Here is an 18,811-nt window from a genome sequence, read left to right as displayed (position 1 = left end):
CCAGTACCTCCCAGAGTCCCCAGAGTCCACAGTATCAGAAAGATGAAGTAAGGAGCAAGATTTGGTACCTAAATTCTGACTACAAAATAGAACAGGTGTCTTAACCAACATCTTAAGTGCTAAGCCAAACACATACTCCAAAATATATTCAGACACAGATCACATCCACTTAACTTTTATTATAGCATGTTGTTAAAATTGTTCTATTTTATTATGTTGTTTGTGGAAATTTCTTAATGTGTCTAATTTATAAAACACACTTGATATCACTTGTGGTTTCAGGCATCCAATGAAGATCTTGGAATGTGTGCTCTGCAACCAATGGAGTCTACTGTCAAGTCACTGTGGATAGTCTTCATTAGTTTGAGAATTAGATTCTCTTGTTACTTATGTTGGTAATTTAGTTGTTGGATGTTTGGAAGGGGCAGAAAATACACAAAAGCATTTAAGGTCATACATCTTGGCACAAAATACTAAAAGATTGTCATCACTCTGTAACCTACTTCTAAACCAGTTGTCATGAGGAAGTAAATTAAAAACAAATTTCTTCCTTAACACAAAAAGCCTGAATAAAGTATGTAACATGGACAATAAACAAGTTTCATGATTTGCTTGTAGTTTTTAATTTATGTTTAGTCATAGTAATTATATGGAGTAGTTTATAGAAATTAAAGTACAAAATTTTCCTCTTACGGCCATTTTTATTACACCTCAAGTGGCCAATATTACATTGAAAGAAAAGCTATTTAACATCATCCCACTTTCAAATTTGTGAATTCCAATAAGTTTATGGTTTTAGTAACATTGTTAGTACTGTTACCATTTTCTGACATATCATCCTGATTTTTCAGCTTCCTTTTAAAGTACAAAGCTTTAGGACAAAAGAAAGCAAAGTACAATTCCCTTAAAGGAAATATTAATACAACTAAATTTTGAGTCCCCTTTTCTTTAATTCTTGAATTAAATTTTATTGGGACCACTCTTTTCCAAAGATGGCAATATGAAAAGCCAAATGTGCCCCAGGTTATAGCAGGAAATATCCTAATCATAATATCCATCCATACCTAGGTTGTGATTAGTGGCTAACAGCTTTTTGTGCAGCAAAGTATGAGTCATTACCAATCAGCCGAGGAGTCATTTTTAGGCTGAATGATCTCTATGCAGTTGTTAAATAGTGTTGTAATATACAGAAGCTGTTCATCAAAAGTTTTTTCCCATGTTAGGAGATAAAATTTGTAAAAGAGATATTGTTGATTAGATCTAAAACAAAAGAATGTGACTCTGAGTCCTATAGTGATTCATTCTTATAATTTCTGTAAAATTGAGAGTCTCTGAATTGAATTTACTCTGGCTTTCATTCTGTAAAAGTCTGATCATAAAAACTAGCTATGATTAAAGGCCCTAGAAGAAATTATGTCTGTATTTCTGTGTGTGTCTGAATGGTTCATTTTGTTTTCTATCTGAAAGATAGCTAGTTATTAAATCTACTCACCATGGAAACTGATTACTGTAGGAAATGAAATCAAGAAAACAGTGTGATTCTCTAAAGATTATATATTTTAGCAAATTCTTCAATAAACTGAAATCAAGTGCACAATTCATACCAATGTAAGACTAAAGGTGTACACAGCAATACAGGGATTGTATATGTTAATAAGTATAATACTTTAAAAGTATCTATTAGCATTCCCAAAATCACAAATCAATATCTTTTGTCATCTGGACTTTGTTTTATGGGACCTACGTGGAAGAAATCTTGAATATTTCTAATAAGCTCATTGACTGGAAGGGGCTTTCATATTCAAAGTGATTTTCTGATAAACATTAAAGAATAAATAAAAGTTGAACATCTGGAAATGGAAAGGTGAAAGTTGGCTTCTGATCCAGCTTCCTACTAATTCATCTTGAGAGGTAGCAGGTGACTGCTCAAGAACTTGAGTTCTTGCCACTCAAATGGGAAACCCGGATGGAGTTCCCAACTCCTGGCTTCAGCCTGGTTGCTGTGGAATTTAGGGAATGAACCAGCAGATAAAAGATCAATCAATCAATCAATCTCTCCCTCTCTCTTCTCTTCTCTCTCTCTCTCTCACCCCCTTCATTTTGCCTTTAACATAGGTGAAAATAAATAAACATTAAGAATATATCAAATGATATTCTTCCTTGCTCAGAAAAATTTGAGCAAAATACACATTTATCACTACTGTCTTTTTGTTTTGATGTGTAATAAGAGGAGAATTAATATAGCATAGCCCTGAATCAACCTCCAGTGATAGCATAGGGTCAAACATAACTGAAAGACATCTTTAAGATAAACATAAATATATATATGTATATATATATATAGAATTGTTTTATATTTGTGTTTAAATGTAAACTATGCAAAGACATACTACATGTCTAGGGAAATTTTGAATTAGTCACATGTTTATCATGTTGTTTTAGAAGTAACCTAAAACCTCACATGTACTTAGTACAGAGAGTGTGTTAAATATCATTATGAATACTTTTACATGGAGTAGTGCATCTCATTGTATGAGGTTGAAAACATTCCCCATTTCCCGGGGTAAGAAACTGAGGTTACTTACATACGCAGCAAGCAGGGGAGCAGGGTATGGGCCCAGACAAGCATCAGAGCCTGTGCATTCCAACACTAGGTTACGCTGTGCCCCACAGTGGGTGAGCTGTGCTTTTTGAAAGAGACGAGTAAATACCAATTGCTGTATACATACTCATTAAGGTGTTGAGTTTATTTTTGAATTTTCTAGGTAATATCATACAGAGAAATTAGACTTTGCTTTCTAAAACACTTTCATATCAAAGACAGAATATTGGATAACAAAGGGCTTTGGTTCAGATATTTTCTTCTGTGCTGTAGCTTTCAATTCAGACTCAGCAAAATGACCACATTCACACTAAAGCTGTCCCCAGCTAGAGGACCTAATAAATGCTGAAGATGGTAATGTTTCATATTTCATCTAAAGAGGACTGGAGCAAATTCAAAGATACAGGAATACAACCAGTACCAGCCTGGAAATTGGTAATCTTATTCTACTGCATGATGTGCTGGGAAAACAGTGCATAGTAAGGCTTTGAGGTGCAGGAGATGGGTATAAATTATCATGTTTCTTTTTCAGTTGTCACTTACTTAAATATTTGTGAGAAACAAAGGATCACAGCAGAGTACACCTAACAGACACCAGAAAGAAAACAGTTCAAGAATATAAGACAAATAGAAAACAATTTTCAGGAAGCAAGAGAAGAATCCGTCTGTAGGATCAAAATTTATTAAAATGAATATGTAGTTCTGCTTAAAACAAAGGCCTATCATTTCTCCTGATTGGATTATCCAATTGCTAAAAGGCATTAGGGCCAGTATTGTGGCATATCAAGTTAAACCACCGCCTGCAGGGCCAGCATCCCATACGGGTGCTGGTTCAAGTCCCGGCTGTTCTCCTTTGGATTCGGCTCCCTGCTAGTGCACATGGGAAAGCACCAGAAAATGGCCCCAGTGCGTAGGACCCTGTACCCACGTGACAGACTCAGAAGAAGCTCCTGGCTTCGGCCTGGCCCAACACTGGCCATTACGGTCATTTGGGGGGTGAACCAGCTGATGAAAGATTTCTCTCTGTTTCCTCTTTCTCTCTCTCCCCATAACTCTGACTTTAAAACAAATAAATCTTTAAAAAAAACAGGCATTAGAAGAATGCAAAAAAAAAATCCTACTGGAATCTGCTTTACTGTAATTAAAGCCAAAGGTATAGGCTACTAACAAGCCAAACAAAGAGAAAAAAAAAAGGCCCTAAGATCATGAAAATATACAATATTACAATAATAGTATCAGAAAAAATTTAGAACCTACTAACTCTTTCTAGATTTATAGTTTTCAGTCTCCTTTCTTTACATTTTCCAGACTTCAATATTAATTCTTAATTTCTAAATCAATAATTTTTATTTTCTTGATATAAGGCATAGCATTGATATTTCAAAAATTATTTTCCATAATATTTAAAACCACAGATTCAGACAAATGACTTGTTTTAGAGAATTGAAAACTGAGCCAAATAAGAAAGTATTTTTAATTATTAGTAGTAAAGTGTTTTTGTTTCAACTTTCTGAAAGCAATTAAGTATTGGTTTATACAATACTCAACACCTAGTAAGAAAGAGTAGAAACTAAAGATAATGAGGCAATGACATTAATGATCAGTTGTAATCATAAAAGCCCTATGTAGGAACCAGACTTTCACCCAGAGATTCCTGCCTGTCTTTACCTAGTCAAATACTCATTACTACTAAAACCTAAGGCAGTAAACAAGCAGTCCTAAGATAAAAAACATCAGCATGCTATATTACTTATCCCCTGAACCTAACCGCCTATTCTGAGTCTTGAATAATTTGTCTTGCTACTCAACTTGATCACAAACCAAATTTGTCTATATCATGAAATTATGGTGTCCCACATGACTTATCCATATGAAGGTTGAATACTAACCTGTTATCATAATCATATTGTGGCCTGCAGTCTCCAATCCATTTGGATTCAGGAAAACAAAACTCAGTTTGCTAGTTAAATTATCAGTTTATCCTTGTTGAAAATCTAGATTTTCCTGACTTTCAACTACACAGAAATGTCCCTATTATTGTTGCTTTTCACTAAGTTGGGTAACTATTGCCTTATTACCATTAAGGATTTCTTTCTAAATCAATCAATAACATCTGTACTTCAGGTATATATTAGTAGCAGTCAGTCAACATTCTTGAACTACTTAATGAGATGCCATTCCTTGGTGAAAAGTAAAATTCATCTACCTGGGCCCCTACTCAAACTTACTGCATCTAAATATGTATAGTTGTGCATGTTAAAAGGTAAATGGAAAATATGCGCAGATGTGCTTCAAATGGCAGCAGGATACTGAAGGATATTTGGTGTAGAGTGGTAGAAAGAATGAGTGATGTGGTGTAGTGAGATAAGACACTGCTTGGCATTAGAATACCATGTCACAGAGTTACAGCTACTGTGCTCCTAAATCAGCTTCTCTCTAATTTGCTTGAGAATACAGCAGTTGTTGGCTAAAGCATTTGAGCAGACCCAGATGGAGCTCCAGGCTCCTGGCTTAGGCATGGCCCTTCAAATAAATAAATTAATTAATTAAAAATTGCTAGCAAAACTTATTTTATATCAATTGAAATAATTAAATCAATATCTAGCAAAGCATCAAAGAACGTCTCCTGGTGAAAAGACAACGCAATGTATCATTCAAGACTAATTTATCAAAACAGAATACATATGCTAAAGACAGGGGCTATCACAAATGAGGCATATTTTGTCACTAAACATCCCTAATTAGGAAGCATGCTAATCTAGATGACGAGACTATCATTGTCTTGAAACAGTTTAGGGATGCGAGAAATTATATTCAAGGCTTATCATTCATCTTTCCAGGAGTCCTAGCCCAAGGCTGATTTTTTTTCTTTCTATTTTACAGATGTATATTTGATCTACAAAAAATTGTACATATTCTGGATGGATTTGAAGTTGAAGCTGGATCTCAGACTTTGTTTAATAATATCAAATTTAACATTCAGGACTCCCAAGAAAGCATTCAGTTTTCATAGAGTCAATGCTCAAAATACTACAGCAAAACCAACAGAAGCCCTTGTTCTCATGGATGTTATGGTAAAATGAATAAGTTAATAATCAGTAAATTAATTATGAAGCAAGAGATAATTATAGATTGTGTTTTTTTTTTAAATTGAGCACAAGAATAAAGAATGCTTATGGTTAAAAAATGTAATTTGAGCACACTATATTGTTGAAGATAGTTAAGAAAGTAGGTTTTAAGTGTTCACAACATAAAATTTTACTTATCTGGAGTAATGCATGTTATTTGTCTCAATTTATCCATTCTATATTATATTTTTTTTTTGACAGGCAGAGTTAGACAGTGAGAGAGAGAGAGACAGAGAGAAAGGTCTTTCTTCCATTGGTTCACCCCATATGTACACAATAAATGTTTGTCAATTAAAATAATTTATTTTCAATGTTTAAAAAAGAATATCATTATGTTCTTAGAATTGTATCCTACAAAGCACATTGTATATGCTAAAATTGAATTAAAATTAAAATTAAAAAAATTTAAGAAAAAAATGTGTTTGGGAAGATCTAAAGACAGGAGGCCACACATTATTAAGGCTTTAAAAGATGACTTCTGGCACTTACTAAATTATCCACATGTGGGAACAAGAGAGAAGATTCCCCAGCCAGAAATTGTGCATTTCACTTTTTTGCATTCCTATTTGATGGATTATCTTGGATCTTGGATCTCAAGATCCAACTCCCATACCCACCTATCTTTCCAGAAATTATTTTGAAACAATGAGGGAAACAGGTCCCCATACTTACAGTAAATAACCTATTAGGAAAAGTAAAATAAATACATCTTTATTGAGAGAATTTCATGATGTGAAGAGTTGGAAAAGTTGAGACTGTACGGAAAAACATTAGTAGAGACACTGAAGCAACACTACATTTAGCATATTCAACAGAAAAAGATTAGTGCAACTTGGATAAAGTCATATAGATAGAGAACTGCAAAGAGAAAAACTTGCATCTCTTCATGTAGTTTCCCTGTTGATCAGGGCAATAGAAAGGTCAATAGAAAGTCACAGTCTGGTTTACATATTCAAAGATCTGCCTCCAGACTGGATTATAGGCAGGCTAGAGCAGAATAGGGAAGATCATTTAATTTTTGTTTGCTTATCTCTCTGACCCTTGTCCCATAAAAAAGAACAGAGTAGCAAAATAAAAGAAAACAAATATAGGCAACAACAACAATAAAAAATATAAGTGATAAGGATAAACTGTTATACAAAGTAGGTGACAAATTAGCTTGAAAAATCCCAAAATATAAATGGGTGAAGAGAATCATTAACAGCATTGGAAACTTCTCCTCCTTTTCTTTTTCCAGTTGCCTCAGTAATTATAGCCAAGCTAAACATTTACCAGGGACACAACAGAACAAATAAGACACAGAGGTATAGGATTTGCAGAAAACTTCTCAGCTGGACAGTGTTTGAATATGTACTGAAATTAATCCAGAGACCACCTCCTGAGGACTGCTGGCAGACAAATGGACTCAGAGGACAACTAATTATTCTCTCTCTACAAAGTCATTATCACTTCGCTGTAAGCCAGAAGGAGAAATCTGGGATCAGGACATTAACGTGTCACTTGGTTCCAGCTGCCTGATTGGAAAGCTCATACCCTAATGGTCTGGAAGAATGAATAGCAGCCAGGCACTGGAAAAATGTCAAAGGGGAAGTTAGCCAAAGAAGAAAAGTTCACAGCAATGCAATGAAGGAGGAGGGTATCTTTTTGTTCAGTAATCCTTTCTTCCTACATTACTATCCTATAAATGTTGTAGGGAGGCATAAAGGTTAAAATTGATTAGGTTTGCGCTGGAAGACCATGCCTTCACCACGCCCCTGTGTGACCTCATTCCACTCCCTGGCAACACCTGTGCACCCGGCCAATCAGATTAATTAATCACTCCCCTTTGGAAGTGGATTTAAAGCCTGGAACACGGTGTGTCCACCCCTTTTTGTCCTTTCTTTGGCGTTTTGCCAGTGTAGAGCTTGCTGTGGCCCTGTGCCTCCAGGGCACGTGACCTTCCTGGCCTAGATGCTCCTCCAGGTGGCTGGCTTCAGGCATTCAGTATGAATTCAGATTATATCTCTCGCTTTTAGATAGAGACCTCACTCTCCTAGGCATCTTACTCACTGAATAAAAGCTTAAAATATATCATGCTGCCTCATTCATTTATGCTAGTGTTCAGAATTCGTCTCTGAATATGAGGCAAGAACACACACAGGCTTATTAATTTTTGGAATTTATTTATAAGCATATGGTGATATCGTATGGCACCCCATATTCCAATTTCATATGGTATCCCAGGTGGCACTTTTTGGGGGCATATTCTGATATCATATTTTAGGGGGCCTATTTCAACATCATAAATACTTCCCATTTGCAGCACTGCATGATGGACACATTCATCAATATCAAGGAAAAACTAACAGTGGCATTTGTGGCATCTATCTAGATATTACTTTTTAGTTACTGGTATTATCTTTGACATTATAGAACTGACTAAACATAAAAGCCTCCTTAACATGGAGCTGACCTTCCTAGCAATGCTAACAGGAAGGGGAAAAATTTTAAATCTCAAACTACTTGATAGAAAGTTTTATACATATTTTTCATGAACTTTTTACAGACACTTCCTATAAATCAAATCATCAGTGCTAACATTGCTAATCTGGAAGTAAACATTGCATAGAGAATAGTAATACCAAGCATTCAGTCTATACTTTCAGATGAGAGTTGGTTATTTGAAATTGTGAATTGGGAGAATTTCCCATAAAATTATTACAGGTTATATTCTATTTGATAAAAGATAGCAACAATGGCATTAGTATATTTCTCTGTTTCTCCATCTCTCCAGTAAGATTGTCTTTCTATATTTGTAAGGAATTTTTCTCCTGGGATACCCACATCCATGGATGCTCAAGTCCCTGGAACAAAATGTCATAGTCCTTGCATAGAACCTACTCAAATCCTCTCATATACATTAAATCACCTCTAGATTATCTTTAATACCTAACACAACAATGTGTAAATAGATGTAATATTGTGTTGTTTGGTAATAATGATAAGATATTCAGTAGAGATTACATTTTTTTCATATATTTGTTATTCCTGACAGGCTGAACCCGTGGAAACACAGATATGGAGAGTCAATTGCATTTGCTTTACATGAAAGTCCTGAAGTTTATAGAAGTTTCAAACCAGATTAACATGAACTGGGAGAGCATATTTAGCTAGCTGAGTGAATTAACTCATGGTAATTGGCATGCATATAGTTGTGATTTGCATTCCAGATATTTAAACTGAGATATTCCTGATTAAATTGAAGGTATTGTGAGTAGAAAAATCTCTTTTCTCAAGACATACGATGGAGAGAGTCTTTGGAGAATGGCTTTGCTGAAATGGTAAGTTAGTTTTCTCTAGATTTTGGTGATTTCCCCAGTTCTGGTAAGTCATAGTCTCCCAGTTGTCTTTTCTTTATCCCCAAATTTCAGCAAGTTTTGAATTGTTTTTTGATGATCAACTGAAAGATCTCTTTGTTTTTATTGACCCGTTTGTTTCAGGATGCTATCTCAGGATTACACAGTTATTCATGAAGGTATTCAAACGGAGCTTCTTGCTTCTTCCTGCTGTTTCCTCCTTTTTGTGGGAAATAGGAAGTTGTACCAACTGGTTTTCAGTTGTGTTCTGCAGACTGGTGAACATTTCCTTCAAGATAGAGATCTGCAGCACTATTTATTATGGTTCTTCAATTATGAACAAGTTCTTCTTGTAGGCACCATTCCATAGCAGTTGGAATTTCCTGACATAAGACAGTGGTTTACAAAAGCCAGGTGTCTGGGAAGTACTAGAAATCTCCAGGTGAATGCTGCCTGAGTGCCTCAAAATCATCTTCAAGTGCTTGACCCAGCTTGTCTTGTTCATCATCCTTCATTAATAAACTGATAGTCCCACTTCATGCTACCTGTCCATCAGAGTCCAATCTACCATCCACTTGTAGGGCTGGAGATAAGTTTCCCTCGTACAACACATGTGTGGTTGTGGCTGAAAGCACTAGGGACCTAGACAGCTTCATTATGAGCTCTTGGTCTTTCATCTACCACCTTTGGTATTGAGTCTTTCTGGCTATGAAACTGTGAAGATTTTTTATATATTTTATTTATTTCAGGGGTAGAGGGACAGAGATATACATTCTCTCTCTCTCTCTCTCTCACACACACACACACACACATACACATACACATACACAACACATACACATACACATACACATACACATACACATACAGATCTTCCTGCTAATGCAGGAAGCTGGAGTTGGAAGCTGGAACAGGAATCAAAACCTGGTACTCTGATATGGGATGAAAATTCTTAACTAGTATACTAACCTCTAAGCTAAATACCCACCCCTGAGTTTCAAAGTCAGAAAAATTAAAGGATATACCTATTAATGATTTATGAGATTGAAATAACACCATATTTGTAAAGCACTTGGAGTGCTATTATGTAGGTGTGCATCAAATATCAATTTGGTGACTTAGTTGGCCAACAAGTAGTAGGAATTTTAGTAACTCGGAAGAGGTACTAAATTCAGTACAAAACCAATGATATCAAATATTCCATGTAAATCATAATATTCTATCAAATAGCTTAAAGTTATAAAGGAAGATTAGTCCTATTACTGCTGAATACTTAGAATGTAGCAAGATAAGAATGAGATGACCAGAGTTTTGAATAATCTCTGCGCTGATCATCGGTGCTCATTAATCTCTCAACCTCAAGTAACATATCTATAAAATATAAATTATAGTAATTTTGACTGACAGTTTCCCATGGGGCCACCAAAACAATTTGATAATCAAGTAAAGTTAGATTTATTATCTACTACAAAAAAATGGCAGTACCAAGTGAATAGTTTTAGTGCATTGTAGAAAGGAGTGAGTTCTGTTAGCTATAGGACTTAAGGACTAGTCCTTGAGGTTTAAGAGGGCCTTTCAACAGATATGTAAATGAAGTTTGGTAAAATTAATAATACAATAGTTTAGCACAGGTTGATACAATAAGGTGAGGAACTCAGGTCTTCATAAGCAAACAGCTGCTTGTCAGCACATAGTTTACCTAGTGACTTTCTGTGAGATGGAAGTTACTTGTCCAAATGCACAACTATTGTCCTATAAAAAGGACTATCTGACCAGTAGATTATTTGTAGAAATGGATTTTTTACCAAGTTATTGCAGCAAACACAATATTTACTGATTTACAGTCTTACTGTCCTGTGGAAGAATTTCCTGAAACAAAATCAAGTCACACAGATGAAGACATCCTTAGTTGTTAGTCTCATAGATAAGCTATACGGATGAAGACAGTCTCAATTCTCACTTTTTAAAAAGGAAAACAACTTTAGGAGGCAGAAACATATAAAAATAATAGAACTGTGTAGTGGAATAGGACTTTAGAAATCACCTCATTCACATCAATCTCCTCAGTCCCCATCTGACAGATGAAGGAGATGAAACTCAGAGTAAAAAAGACAAATTATTTCTCCACACTCTACCTCTAGAGTGACACACTCATGTCACCCCCAAGTCAAGACTTCTCTTGTGGGTCTCTGACCTCATTATCTAATCAAAAAACATCATCTAAATCCTAGCTCAAACTGTGCAATGCTCCTACTTTCAAAGTTTCATCTCTCTCTGACTTTATAGACAAGCTTCAAAGTATGTAGATAGACGAGAGATGACCAGAAGTAAATAAAAATATGCAGCTGTGTGCAAGTGGAGCCAAACGCATACACACATACACAGACAAGAACACACAAATTTAAAAAATATTACCGAAGCCAAACAGAGTTTTAGATTACTAAAATTTGCATTCAAATCGAACAAGGCAATTTTCTCAAAGATTTCTTCATTTCTCTATCAGCTAAAGACCTAATCAATATGCATAAGTGCTGTATATTAAGGAGTTCCCTTTAGTCTCAAACCACCTGCCAACAACACAAAGCAATTTGTGCTTTGGTAGATTGCGTTACAAAGTTATTACACCAACTGAAATTTCAAATCACTAAATTATACATAACAATCTAATAGTTACTTTCCCATCTTGATGATAATTAAGCTGCTTATAACTAAGTATTTGCTCTTAAGTATGTATTTAAGGAAAGCCCAGTTCTTATATTTTTCTTTTTAATTGGACCAAAAGTGCACTAGATTCTATTCAGTTCTTCCTTCAACTTTTACTTTAGAATCTAAATGTATTTAAAATTTTTCCAGGTGAGATTTTTTTTTTTTTTTTTTACTTTGAATGGCTGACCAAGAAGTATTGAGCAAGAGCTACCTGAGTATTCCCCAAGAAGGCCACATGTCTAATGATTAGATGTGGACCTTTAGATTCAGTAGGTAGGCATGTTGCAAATTTCTGAGTTTTTTTTTGTAGTTATTAGGCATATCACTTTAGAAAATTTGCTACCCTCCTTATTTCTTGTTACTTCATTTGTAAAATGAGAAGTCTGATGAAATTTTACAAGATAATACATGCAAGATAAGTGAACAGTAAAAATGAATCAAAAGTATGCACATGTAAAAGGTTTTTGTAGCAAAATTTTAAAATATCAATGGAAAGTATAGTTTTCTACTTATGTAGAAACTATATTGCAGTACTATAAATTGTTATTTTTAAAGATTATACAACTATTTATTACAAGAACCTAATGCCAACTCCCTACACATAAATGGGGCATTGGCTTCTATAACATTTTTTCTTTAAGTAGTTATGAAATAAATAAAATATCAAGATGTACTTTGCTAACTGTGTGTCATGTATTGTTCAAATGAGCTGTCATTATGGGAGTCTACAGTCTGATAAAGTCACCCATTCCTTAGGATGTGGCTTAGTGTGCTGAATCCCTGATGAGCCTGTGCACGGGGATGAATCCCAGTCTTCATGGCTTAAGGCAGACTGAACTTTTTAAACAAGCAATAAAAGTTTTTAGATTTTATGTATTTTTGTAATATATATTATAAATTTCAACATTATATAAACTATAAGAATATTGTATAAGAACAACAAGCTAGGGCAAGTGATCGGCTACGTAGTTAAGACACCACTGTGTATTTTATACACAAGTGTTAAGATTGAATTCTAGCTCCACCCCTGATTCTAGCTTCCAACCAGCAGTTGATGACCTATCTGGGAGATTTCAATTGAATTCCTGTTTCCTGACTTCAGCCTCCTCAAGCCCTGGATATTATAGGCTTTTGGGGGAATGGGTCAACTGATGAGAGCTCCAGGAAGATTTCTCACTACTCCCTCTCTCCCTTTCTCTCTCTCTCCATCTCTCTCTCTCATGACTCTCAAATAAAATGAAATAAAATAATTAGGAGTAGATAATTAGCATAACCATACTCAGAAATGATCATAAATTCACAGATTTTTCTGATGAGATATAAAGGAGGGCATTCAGAACACACAGAGGCAGAATTGAAGATATTAATCAATCTTTTGAAGATGAACTCATAACTATGGAAAAGAAAATAAAAAGTAACCCCAAAAATATGAGAATCATACAAACTTGGCTTCTCAATGTGCATTCCAAAATTCTACTGTCTTCTACAATTAGTCTGGAATTATTGGAAATTTTAGCTCCTAATTTTTTCACTGTAAGGTATTTATTATATATTTTTTTTGACAGGCAGAGTGGACAGTGAGAGAGAGAGAGAGAGAGACAGAGAGAAAGGTCTTCCTTTTTGCCGTTGGTTCACCCTCCAATGGCCACCACGGCCGGTACACTGTGGCCAGTGCAACGCGCTGATCCGATGGCAGGAGCCAGGTACTTATCCTGGTCTCCCATGGGGTGCAGGGCCCAAGTACTTGGGCCATCCTCCACTGCACTCCCTGGCCACAGCAGAGAGCTGTCCTGGAAAAGGGGCAACCGGGACAGAATCCAGCGCCCCAACCGGGACTAGAACCCGGACTAGAGGATTAGCCTATTGAGCCGCGGTGCCGGCTATTATATTTTTTGTATTATCCAGTCATAGGCCACAAGTATAATTTTCATATTACTGACTTTAGGCACATGAAAAACACTAACTTATTATTCCTCTGAATTGTAATCCTTGAAACAATGAGTTTCTTTTGGAAAATAACTCTCTTATATAAAGAAAGTTCCAAGTATAAAATGTGAAGATGATATTATCTGAAATAAATGCATCAGTTATATCCAGTGACTTACATATAATTTTATCATAATAACTAGGAACACATCATCATCCAAAGCTTCAGTTCACCTGCTTCAATACCTATCTCCAGCTTCCTGAGTGAGGAGAAAAATTTCAGGTTGATTGGAAGAATGATAAGCAGCAAGCATAGCACCCATCTAAATCCATCACACAAGATCACACAAACACCTGTTCATAAGAAAGTGCTTTAGATCCTCAGAGGGACTCAATAGACAAGTTTTGTTTTCCAAGCGATTACTTAGTAGCAGAAATATTTTCTGAATACAATGCAGAAACAGAGAACCCTTTTGCTTCTTTCCCTGCCACCTAAAACTAGAATTATCTTATAATAAACAAATCATTATTCCGCTTTGAATTCTTCCATAACTCTCCTATAACTTAGCATAAGTCAAAGTCTATCCATAAACTATTTACAACCTCACCTGACATTATCTTCTGATGGTGTCTACTTCTCTAACCATCTTCCACTGAACCCAGAGTCTTAACTCTGACATTCTTTGAAGAGAATCTATTCCCATATTAGTCTTTGTATTTCTTGTTTTGTTCTGCTTAGAATGTTCTTCCGTTTTGGTATTTGCATAGTATATTCCTTCGCTTTCTTCATATTTCATTATTTTTAATGGCAAAATTTTAAAGATCTTCTATGGTCATCTTTTTTTTTTTTTTTTTTGGACTATAGAACTACCTATTTTCTTTCCTTGTTTCATTTTCCTCCACAAACCTTAATATTATCAAACACAACACATACCACTTATTTGTTTTATTGTTATTAATTCTCTAGAATGGTAAGGGATCTGAATAGATATTTCTCTGAGAAACACATACAAATTGTCTATAAGAATGAAAATATCCTCAACATCATGAGTCGTGAGGGTACTAGAAATCAAAATCATGATGAGATAATACTTCCTTCCAGGACTTGCATAGTTGTGGTTTGGATTCCTTTATTGACAGCATAACCAATTATACTTATGTATGGATGACCATAATGCCTTCTTCCCGAGAATCTGGAGCACTTTTTATATTATTTGGAAATGCTTTTTCTTAGTGCAGCTTTTTCAACTTCTGTGTTAGATAGACATGTGATCAATAAATACCATAGGGTTTTGCCATGCTCTAGTATGCTTTTATATTACTAATCACTAGAAACAGTTTTCATTCTGTGGAAAGATAATATAAATTTTAAAGTAAGATTTAGCATACCCCCCTTTTTTAAGTGCCTGAAATTCCAGGAAGTAGACCATTTCACTAAGTGCTAATTTGCCAGAAGTCAGTTTCCACAGTGATTTCCTCTCTCATTTCTCCTTAAATAGAGCAGTCTTATCCCTTTGCTCCACTTTCTTTTAGGTTATGTGAAAGGAGATCATGATAAAAGAAAAATAACTACCCCTCAAAGACTATTATTAAGATCAAATGAAAACCAAGAAACTGAAAATAATAGAATTTATAATAAAATTCTTCAACAGCTACTAAACCCAAACAATCCAATAAGAGCTATGAACTTATTTGTTGGTTAAAGAAACATGCAAATCTGACTCACTGGTCTCTCATAATGACTAATTGGTCATTGTAAAGTGAATAAACTGGATTTCATGTGTTGAATTTTGGCAAGTGGACCTAGACTCCAAGTATCAAAATGTGTTGGGAAAATAATTTAGATTTAGGTAGAAAAACACTAGTCAGCAGATTGGACAGGAATGTTCTAGAAGACAAAGCAGAAGCAAGGCTGTGAAAGAATGTATTTACATATTGGAGGTGAGGATTTGGTCAACTTCTTTTCTTTAGTGATGACATTGGGGAATGGGATGTGTTTACGTGAGGAATACAAGGTTGAACCCAGGTGAAAATATTGTCTGTACCACTCTTCTATAGTTAAGAAACAAGCAGAGAAGGATAGATGATGGATTCAGTTGAATTAGAAAGTGTTTGAACTGTGAAAGGGCTAATATTTTACTCTACTTGCAAGTTGAAATCTTTTATAATGGGCTGCAGAAATGTCTTGTTACCTTTGCCCTATGAAAAGATTTGTCTTTGTTTTTTATACCAGACAGTAAATAAATGTGTCCTGAGCTCCAGAGATTAATACAATTATCCAAAGCTCTCTTTTATACAGGTGTGTGTGGAAATGTAACCTATAACACAAATTACCAGTGCCTTTTCTAATAATACATTCAGAAATGTAAAAGTCCTATTGAGAATTATTTCTAAATAAATATAATTTCAGTTTAATATTTACTCTCATCTAGCATTCTGGATGCATGGACCATAAAATTTGCTAGCTCCTACTACACAGATCTGCTAATATCAATGGGAATCAGATGAACATTTTGAAATCTTCCTCGGTTTATACGCAGAAAATATTAAAACACAAAGCCTCAACTTAATTCCTAGCTCTTCATTTTTCAGCCAGCTTTTAACCACTTCTGACTTTCTGCTTTCTTTTTTGTCTTTTTAGTCTACCTGATTCCATTTAATTTCTTTTAGTCTCTGACTAATCTCATGATTAAACAACAATAAAACCTCTGGTATTATGTTAGCTGTCTGAATGTTCAGTTACACGATTGACCACAGCTATTTCATGTTAAACCTACTATATGATATAAGGTTTCTTAAAAAAAAAAAAAAAAGTCAGCTGTTGCTCATAAGTACTTTTTCTAGAAGAAACTATTTTAAAGTTTCTCATTCATAAAACAAGAAGAAGAACAGAATATTTAAAAACAACAAGACCTTTGGGGTGGCTGTTCAGTGCACTACTAGGACATTAAAACACCTGAATTCCATATCAGAGATCATGGCTTCAAGTCCCCACTCTATTCCTAATTCCATCCTCCTGCCAAAAAGCACCTCAGAGTCAGCAGGTGATGGCTCAAGTACTTGCATCTCTGCCACCCACATGAGAGACCCAGATTAGCTCTTTTGGCTTTGGCCTGACCCAGTCCCAGCTGTTGTAGGTATTTGGGTAGCGAATTTGGGGAATGAACCAGCAGGAGGGAGTGCTTGCTGGGTCTCTCTTATAAATAAGTAAAAGAAAGTCTCTGTGTTCTGAGCAAGTATTACAAGCAGTAATTGGGATAGTAGTGTTATAATTTGAAAATCCTCTTTGTAAGTCTTCCTTAGAGAAAAGGAAAAAACAAATATCAAATAAGTTTATCAAAAGTTTCCAGCAATTTATTCATAAATCTTACAAAAACACAAGAAATTCACAGAATATTTTCTCCACCAAAATATTCAATTTTTTGGAGAATTCTCTGAATATATAAAGGCAGATGTTGGTCAATATGGGTCCCCAACTGCTCAATTTTCTTAAGTTTTTAACTAAGGCTACTATCTATAAGACTCAGCTGCAGGATGGGATCACCTGCTGTACTGTCTTCAACAACGGCCCAAGTGATGCACACTCAGAGAACTAAATGAATTCTGTAAATCTTCAGGTTATTCTCCATAGAAGTCAAGTGTCTTCCTGTCTAGACTGTCTAGACTTGTCACTTGTCTGAAAGGGATGGAACCCTTTGTCTGCCTAGAAAGAATGTTAGTACTAGTTGGTACAGTAGGATGGACCTGAGACTGACCACTGCATTATAAGCAAGTCCACAAAGCCAAGGTGGAATTCAGGCAAATCTATCTGAGTCTGCTTTCTACTTTTCAGTGTGCAAACACTATCTGATGTCTCCTCATTAACAGGCCACAAAATAAAAGAATTTATTCCCCAGCTAGACTGTACATTTGGTTAAACATGTTCACGGTTAATTCCCATGAAACCTCCTCAACTCCTGTTAACTCAGATGATGACACTTTCATCCTGCGGCTTCAAAAATCCACATTTCTATAATGAAAATTGTCACAAAAATTGTCAAGAACTTAGAAGAGTCTACCATTTTACTCTGCCCACAAGTCAGTCCGCCACTATCTAATGGGTGCTGACAGAAAACATATGTCTCTTGGTTCAAAGACAAAGATCGTTCATTCCTCTCAGCAGTAGCAGTAACTGGAATGTCGGAATTTTAGTTCAGTTCACTGAATCCCAGTATCCACGGGGTGATATGACAAGGGACAAATGACGCTTGTCGGTTAGAAATGCTGTCTCTATTGTGCCTGGCTGTTAACTCTATGAATGTCTACAAAAAGATAACAAACAACAGCCAATTAATACCTGCTTGTAACAGGTACAAATATGCAAGTGAGTCTGAGAGAATTTTTGCCAACAAAAGCCACCTGAAGATTAGTGACACTGAAGAAATAATATGGAGCATAATGTCCAAAGAGAGGGGAAAGAAAACAGCTACTTAAATTTATGTCTGTGTCTTGATAAGTCAATTTAAAATATTTCATTGTCTAAAAAATCTTGTTGACCATCATAAATTGAATTTTCCTCTGGAAGGTCAAATTTACTCCCATTGTTTAAATGCTTGCTTGGTTCCAAAAAGAGCAAATTGTACCAAAAGTAGCTGAGAGCTTTTAATTGTGGTGATAACTCAAACCTTGAGATTTATGTATAAGACTATCACTGAGTGAAAACTTGTGTTTTGATTGAATTGTGCTCTTAAAGAAGAAAGTAATCTATCATTAGCAACTTCTTTCCTGTCTTCAAAAATAAAGTTTTCCAGGGCCTGCACTGTGGCATAGAAGGCTGTCTCTACCTGTGGAGGCTAGTCTCATCCTTTATGGAGGCTAGTTTGAATCCTGGCCGCTCCACTTCCAATCCTGCTCCCTGCTAATGGCCTGGGAAAGCAGTGGAGGATGATCCATGCGCTTGGGCCACTGCACGGACCTGGGAGACCTGGAAGAAGCCCCTGCCTCCTGGCTTCGGGCTGGCCCAACTCTGGCCGTTGTGACCATTTGGGGAATGAACCAGCAAATGGAAGACCTCTCTCTCTGTCTTTTCTTCTCTCTGTCTGTAGCTCTGCCTCTCAAAAAAATAAATAAGACTT

The 18,811-nt window shown here is 35.6% G+C and overlaps 1 pseudogene; it reads right to left on the bottom strand.

Moving 5' to 3' along the window:
• Positions 1-6,161: 6,161 nt before the first annotated feature.
• Positions 6,162-12,741, bottom strand: LOC127484214 (transcription factor Spi-C pseudogene; annotated as a pseudogene).
• Between the last annotated feature and the right edge of the window lie 6,070 nt (positions 12,742-18,811).

The sequence above is a fragment of the Oryctolagus cuniculus genome, chromosome 15 (assembly GCF_964237555.1).
Source record: "Oryctolagus cuniculus chromosome 15, mOryCun1.1, whole genome shotgun sequence".
Classification (NCBI taxonomy): Eukaryota; Metazoa; Chordata; class Mammalia; order Lagomorpha; family Leporidae; genus Oryctolagus; species Oryctolagus cuniculus.
The sequence above is the reverse complement of the archived record's forward strand: the minus strand, read 5'-3'. Positions and strand labels throughout refer to the sequence as shown.